The sequence below is a fragment of the Pan paniscus genome, chromosome X (assembly GCF_029289425.2).
Source record: "Pan paniscus chromosome X, NHGRI_mPanPan1-v2.0_pri, whole genome shotgun sequence".
In the NCBI taxonomy this organism is placed as follows: Eukaryota; Metazoa; Chordata; class Mammalia; order Primates; family Hominidae; genus Pan; species Pan paniscus.
The window spans coordinates 147,139,118-147,147,370 of record NC_073272.2 but is presented as its reverse complement, the minus strand read 5'-3'; the positions used below and the strand labels follow the sequence as shown (position 1 = coordinate 147,147,370).

The following is an 8,253-nucleotide window of genomic DNA, read 5'->3' as shown; positions in this document are numbered from 1 at the left end:
TGCAAGAAAGTAAAAGGGAGGGGAAGGTAAGGAAAAGAATGGGAATAGAAGTGGAAAAGAAAAAAATAAGGAAAGAAAGGTAAATATAAGACAAAAAATAGAGCATCATTAATCATATAAATATGTATGGGTTAAATTCCCTGATTCAAAGAAAAAGACAGACATTTAAATAGAGTTAAACACAACTCCCCTTCTAACAATATGGTATGGTATAATTTCTTTATATACCATAAAGAAATATACTAGAAATAAGCCAAATGAATTAAATGACACAGAGAATTTGAAAATAAAGAGATAGGGAAATAAACACCAGGCAAATGCATGTTTTTAAAAAAGCACATATCAATACTAGATATAACTTAAGGCCACATGCTAAATGTGGTATATATATATATATATATATATATATATATATATATAAAACAAATGAGACATAGAGATCTATCTTATATTAGTATATTAGTACAATCTATTATCCTTCAAGAGAATATATATGTATCTTGTCAACTAAGATATATATTATATACATATCTATATTTATATGTATATCTATATCTATAATATATATCCACACATACATCCATCAAAGAAGGACTTCACATCTTTTTCAGGAAAAGATTTACAAAGATTGATAATGAATATGGCCACAAAGGAAAAGAACACATTCTCCAAAGCAGAAGTTAAGCAAGTCATTTTCTCTTAACACAGAAGCAAAATCAAGAATTTAATAAAAAGACAGTAATAAAATTAATCTATCTATTAGTTTCTTATTATAGCTGTAAGAAATTGCCCCACACTTAGTGATTTAAAACAACGTAAATGTATTATTTGGAGATCAGAAATCAGAAGTAGATCTTATGAGGCTAAAATCAAGTGTCAACAGATCTCTGTTTTTTCTGGAGGCTCTAGGGGAAAATTCTTTTTTTGTCTTTTCCAGTTTCTAGAGGTTACCCTCATCACTCTGTATTGCCTTATCTCTTTCTCTGACTCTGCTGCCTTTCTCTTTCATCTTTTAAGGACTCTTGAGATTATATTGGGCCCTCCCTATCTTAAGATAGTTGACAATCACATCTGCAAAGACCCTTTTGCCATGTAATGTAACAGTTTCTAGGGATTAAGACATGGACATCTTTGCAGGGAGATTGGGGGAGGAGGTTGTCCTATCCATCACAATCAGGGAGTGAAATGACACCCTTCTAAATAACTCTTGGATTTAAAAAAAAAGAAATAAAAACTCAAATTACAACTTATTTAAAAATGAAAAACAGTTATTGTAGTATATATTCAAACCCATGAAATGCTTCAAAGATGTACTCAGAGGACAAGGTACAGCTTTAAACATATGTATTACAAAACAGTAAATATTGGGAAAAAAATTAAGTGCTTAATTCAACAAACTAGAAAATTAATAGAAAAAATATGCCCAAAGAAATCAGAAAGAGCTGATACAGTAATGCTATAGAAAACAGTAAGACAAGCCAACAATACATTAAATAAATCAACAAAACTGAAATTTGGTTTTGGAAAGAACAAGAAAAAAAAACTTGACAAGTGTGATTATGAAAAAAAGAGCAAACACACAAGTAAAGTTAAGAATGAGAAAGCAGAATTAAATATATGGAGCATATTTTAAAATTTGTAAGAAGAATTCTATATGTACAATTTTATACCCTACATTTAAACTCACGATTACAGAAAATACCTGAAGAAATAGTAGAAAGTTTGAATAAGAAAATAACAATATAAGCCTATGAAAAGATATTCAAAAATTTTACCCTTACCATGTATCTGACTCAGATGATTTTACAGTAGAGTTCCATCAAATCTACAATAGACATATCATTGTAATGCTATGCAAATTGTGCTAGTCATATAACAAAAATGAAAAGCTTTCTAATTCACTCTATGCAACCACTGCCTGTACTCCCCAAACAATCACACTTCCTGTTTCTTCTTTTCTCTCTCCTCACTACGCATTGGTTAGAACAATATTCAGTGTTTACATTATTGTGATGCTGGGCACATTAATGTGTATGATTTTTTTGTTTTTGTTTTTGAAGTTGTCATCTTCCTGAATCATCACTCTCTTTTTCAGGTTATTCACCTCTGTTTGCTTGTTTTGGTTTCTCTCATGTCAGAGTTTCCTCAGATGTCTGTGATCTTTAGGTGTCCATTCATATTTATGAGGGAGATACTAAAAAGATTACTAGCAACGTTGAGCATGTGGGTAGGGTGTTTGGGCTGTAGGGTTCACTGCCAATGGTATAGTTGCACTGCTTCATTGGGGAACCCCTGATTGTCAGTACCTTTAGACTCAGTGTTTTTAGATTTTTCTTCTTGTGCTAGTAGTATCCTGCAGAGAGACATCCTCCCATCTCCTGCCTGGAATGTACAATCTAGTGTTTTGGGATCCCAGTTGATGAAGAAGGTTTAAGGTGTCAATAGTCAGTGCTCAGAGAATTTTACTTAATCCCAGTTTTCGATATGGTATCTCCACCCTCATCTATGCTTCATATTCTCTAGTCCAGACATATGTTTTATCTTCTACACAGGCTATACCTTTGGTCCTCTGATGAGTTTGGGGAACAGTAGTCAACCACACAGCCAGGGATCAAAGGAGTACACATCTGAGACTCCAGATGTTCAGACTTTCAAGCACTGCTGTTTTCAACCTCTTCTTCCCCCCTCTTTCCAGAGGTACTTGGTACAGTCAGTTCCTGGGATTTAAGGAGACTCTTCAGTACAAGTCATGTTGTTTCTTGGTTTCCCCTACTATCTGCTTAAGGTTCAGGTTACTTTTTAAATTTTAAGTTCTGGGGTACTGGTGCAGGATGTGCAGGTTTGTTACAAAGGTAAACGTGTGCCATGGTGGTTTGCTCCACCTATCAATCCATCACCTAGGTATTAAGCCCTGCACGCATTAGGTATTTTTCCTAATGGTCTCCCTCCCCTACCCACCCACCGACAGGCCCCACTGTGTGTTGTTCCCCTCCCTGTGTCCATGTGTACACGTTGTTCAGCTCCCACTTATAAGTGAGAACACGTGGTGTTTGGTTTTCTGTTCCTGCATTAGTTTGCTGAGGATAATGGCTTCCAACTTGACCCATGTCCCTGCAAAGGACATCATCTCATTCCTTTTTTATGGCTGCATAACCACATTTTCTTTATCCAGTCTACCATTTATGGACATTTAGGTTGATTCCATGTCTTTGCTATTGTGAACAGTGCTGCAATGAACACGTTTGCATGTATCTTTATAATAGAATGATTTATATTCCTTAGGGTGTATATCCAGTAATGGGATTGCTGGGTCAAATGGTATTTCTGCCTCTAGGTCTTTGAGGAATCATCACACTGTCTTTCACAATAGTTGAACTAATTCACACTCCCACCAACAATGTAAAAGTGTTCCTTTTTCTCCACAACCTTGCCAGCATCTGTGTTTGTTGTTTTTTGACTTTTTAAAAAATAGCCATTATGACTGGTGTGAGATGGTATCTCAGTGTGGTTTTGATTTGCATTTCTCTAATGATCAGTGATGTCGAGTTTTTCATATATTAAGTTTTTTACATATGTTTTTCATATATGTTTCATACATGTATGTTTTTCATATGTTTAATACATGTATGTTTTTCATATGTTTCATGCACGTATGTTTTTCATGTTTCATACATGTATATTTTTCATATATGTTTCATACATGTATGTTTTCATGTTTCATACATGTATGTTTTTCATATATGTTTCACACATGTATGTTTTTCATGTTTCATACATGTATGTTTTTCATATACGTTTCATACACATATGTTTTTCATATATGTTTCATACACGTATGTTTTCATATATGTTTCATACACACGTTTTCATATATGTTTCATACACATATGTGTTCATATATGCTTCATACACATATGTTTTTCATATATGTTTCATACACATATGTTTTCATATATGTTTCATATGTGAAGTTCATTCATGATTTGGCTCGCTGCTTGCCTGTTGTTGGTGTATAAGAATGCTAGCTGTTTTTGTACATTGATTTTATATCCTGAAACTTGCTGAAGTTGCTTATCAGCTTAAGAAGCTTTTGGGCTGAGACAATGGAGTTTTCTAGATATAGCATCATGTCATCTGCAAAAAAGATAGTTTGACTTCCTCTCTTCCTATTTGAACATGCTTTATTTCTTTCTATTGCCTGATTGCCCTGGCCAGAACTCCCAATACTAGGTTGAATAGGAATGGTGAGAGAGGGCATTCTTGTCTTGTGCTGGTTTTCAAAGGGAATTCTTCCAGCTTTTGCCCATTCAGTGTGCTGTTGGCTGTGGGTTGTCATATATGGCCCTCATTATTTTGAGGTATGTTCCTTCAATACCTAGTTTATTGAGAGCTTTTAACATGAAAGGATGTTGAAGTTTATCAAAGGCATTTTCTGCATCTATTGATATAATCATGTGGTTTTTGTCTTTAGATCTGTTTATGTGATGAATCACATTTATTGATTTGTGTATGTTGAACCAACCTTGCATCCTGGGGATGAAGCCAACTTGATCATGGTGGATAAACTATTTGATGTGCTGCTGGATTTTGTTTGCCAGTACTTTATTGAGGATTTTTGCATCTATGTTCATCTAGGATATTGGCCTGAAGTGTTCTTTTTTCACTGTGCCTCTGCCAGGTTTTGATATCAGGATGATGCTGGCCTCATAAAATGAGTTAGGGAGGAGTCCCTACAATTTTTAAAATTTGTTTTAGTATAAATGATGCCAGCTCTTCTTTGTACCTCTGGTAAAATTCAGCTGTGAATCCATCTGGTCCTGGGCTTTTTCTGGTTGATAGGCTATTTATTACTGCCTCAATTTCAGAACTCATTATTGGTCTATTCAGGGATTCAATTTCTTCCTGTTTCAGTCTTGGGAGGGTGTATGTGTCCAGGAGTTTATCCATTTCTTCTAGATTTTCTAGTTTATGTGCATAGAGGTGTTTATAGTATTCTCTGATGGCTGTTCGTATTTCTGTGGGGTCAGTGGTGATATCCCCCTTATCGTTTCTGATTGTGTTTATTTGCATCTTCTCTCTTTTCTTCTTTATTCGTTTAGCTAGTGGTCTGTCTATTTTATTAACCTTTTCAAAAAACCAGCTCCTGGTTTCGTTGTTATTTTGAAGGGTTTTTTTGTGTCTCTATCTCCTTCAGTTCAGCTCTGATCCTAGTTAATTCTTGTCTTCTGCTAGCTTTGGGGTTTGTTTGCTCTTGCTTCTCTAGTTCTTTTAGTTGAGATGTTAGGTTGTTAACTTGAGCTATTTCTAGCTTTTTGATGTGGGCATTTAGTACTATAAATTTCCCTCTTAACACTGCTTTAGCTGCATCCCAAAGATTCTGGTACATTGTCTCTTTTTTCTCATTAGTCTCAAAGAATTTCTTGATTTCTGCTTAATTTTATTATTTACCCAAGAGTCATTCAGGAGAAGGTTTTTCAATTTCCATGTAATTGTATTATTTTGAGTCAATTTCTTAATCTTGAGTTCTAATTTGATTGCACTGTGGTCCGAGAGACTGTTAGGATTTCAGTTATTTTGCATTTGATGAGGAGTGTTTTACTTCTGATTATGTGATCAATTTTAGAGTAAGTGCCATGTGGCACTGAGAAGATGTATATTCTGTTGAATTTGGGTGGAGAGTTCTGTAGATACCTATCAGCTCCATTTGATTCAGAGCTGAGCTCAGGTTTTAAATATCTTCGTTAATTTTGTGTCTCAATGATCTAATATTGACATTGAGGTGTTAAAGTCTCCCAATATTATTGTGTGGGAGTCTAAGGCTCTTTGTAGGTCTCTAAGAACTTGCTTTATTAACCTGGGTGCTCCCATATTGGGTGCATATATAAGACAATTAGCTCTTCTTGTTGAATTGAAATTTTTACCATTATGCAATGCCCTTCTTTGTCTTTTTTGAACTTTGTTGGTTTAAAATCTGTTTTGTCAGAAATTAGGATTGCAACCCCTGCTTTTCTCTGTTTTCCATCTGCTTGGTAAAATTTCCTCCATCCCTTTATTTTGAGCCTATGTGTGTCTTTGCATGTGAGATGGGTCTCTTGAAGACAGCATACCAATGGGTCATGATGAGCGGTGACAACGTGCTAGCAGCCCTCGCTCGCTCTCGGTGCCTCCTCGACCTTGGCATCTGCTCTGGCCGTGCTTGAGGAGCCCTTCAGCCCACCACTGCCCTACGAGGGCCCCTCTCTGGGGCTGGCCGAGGCTGGAGCTGGCTCTCTCTGCTCACGGGGAAGTGTGAAGAGAGAGGTGTGGGTGGGAGCTGGGGCTGCACGCAGTGCTCACAGGCCAGCGCAGGTTCCAGGTGAGCATGGGCCTGCTGGGCTTGATCAGAGGCTGAATCCTGTGTGTGTACCACTGTTCCCTCCTCGTGGGACCATCGGCCACGATAGCAGGTCTCCGTCTCTTTCTCACTTCCCCTCTTTTCCTCTTGATTGTCTGGGATGAGCTCCCTCTGGGCTGCTGGAGCCCTCTGGGCTGGAGCCCTGCTGGAGCCCTCTGGAGCCCTCTCGGCTGCTGGGCTGCTGTCTGGATGAGCTCCCTCAGGCTAGGTGCCGCAAAGTCCCGTGGTGAATGCCAGTGAGAGGTGAGGCTGGCTGAGCTTCTGGGATGGGTGGGGACTTGGAGAACTTTTCTGTCTAGCTAAAGGATTGTAAATGCACCAATCAGCACTCTATGTCTAGCTAAAGGTTTGTAAACACACCAATCAGTGCTCTGTGTCTAGCTAATTGGCTGGGGACTTGGAGAACTTTTCTGTCTAGCTAAAGATTGTAAATGCACCAATCAGTGCTCTGTGTCTAGCTAATTGGCTGGGGACTTGGAGAACTTTTCTGTCTAGCTAAAGATTGTAAACGCACCAATCAGCACTCTGTGTCTAGCTAAAGGTTTGTAAATGCACCAATCAGCACTCTGTCAAAATGGACCAATCAGCTCTCTGTAAAACGGACCAATCAGCTCTCTGTAAAATGGACCAATCAGCTCTCTGTAAAGTGGACCAATCAGCTCTCTGTAAAGTGGACCAATCAGCAGGATGTGAGTGGGGCTGGATAAGGGAATAAAAGTAGGCCACCCGAGCCAGCAGCGGCAACCCGCTGTGGTCCCCTTCCATGCTGTGGAAGCTTTGTTCTTTCGCTCTTCACAATAAATCTTGCTGCTGCTCACTCTTTGGGTCCACACTACCTTTATGTGCTGTAACACTCACCTCTGAAGGTCTGCAGCTTTACTCCTGAAGCCAGCGAGACCACAAACCCACCGGGAGGAATGAACAACTCTGGACGCGCTGCCTTTAAGAGCTGTAACACTCACTGCGAAGGTCTGTGGCTTCACTCCTGAAGTCAGTGAGACCACGAACCCACCAAAAGGGAGAAATTCCGGACACATCTGAACATCAGAAGGAACAAACTCCAGACACACCATCTTTAAGAACTGTAACACTCACCGCGAGGGTCCACGGCTTCATTCTTTAAGTCAGCGAGACCAAGAACCCACCAATTCCAGACACAATGACTCTATCAAGCTTGCCGTCTGTGCCTTTTAATTGGGACATTTAGTCCATTTACATTTAAGGTTAGTATTTTTGTGTGTGAATTTGATCCTGTCATCATGATGCTAGCTGGTTATTTTGCAGGCTTGTTTATGTGGTTGCTTCATGGTGTCACTGGTCTGTGTAATTCAGTGTGTTTTTATAATGGCTGGTAATGGTTTTTCCTTTCCATATTCAGTGCTTCCTTCAGGAGCTCTTGCAAGGCAGGCCTGGTGTTGAAAAATTCACTAAGCATTTGCTTGTCTGAAAAGGATCTTACTTTCTTATTCGCTTATGAAGAAAAATAAGGAATGCTTCCTGAATTTGCATGTCATCTTTGTGCAAGGGACATGCTAATGTTCTCTCTACCATTCCATTTTAGTATATATGCTGCTGAAGTGACCGCCAAAATATTTTCTTAATGGTTGCGTAATAGTCTTCAGTCATTCTTCAACTGGTAGTTGTCCATTTTTCTTTCACCTTTTTAAAGCAAAAAGATCCACAAGGAACATATGTATATCCATAGATGTGGGGTTTTCTGTTAAACATAAAAGTGGAATTGTTCAGTGTGTACTGTTTTTGAGTGCAAGTAACAGAACTCAAACCAGCAGTGGTTTAAACCAGGAATATATTAGTTGTTTAGTGAACAAGAAATCTGGTAGAAGATAGTCATAGTTTGA

General features: G+C 38.2%; 1 non-coding gene across 1 annotated transcript; it reads right to left on the bottom strand.

Moving 5' to 3' along the window:
- Positions 1–7,873: 7,873 nt before the first annotated feature.
- On the bottom strand, positions 7,874–7,979 carry LOC112438543 (U6 spliceosomal RNA). The gene has a single exon (XR_003026957.1). It is a non-coding gene; the product is annotated as a U6 spliceosomal RNA (small nuclear RNA).
- Between the last annotated feature and the right edge of the window lie 274 nt (positions 7,980–8,253).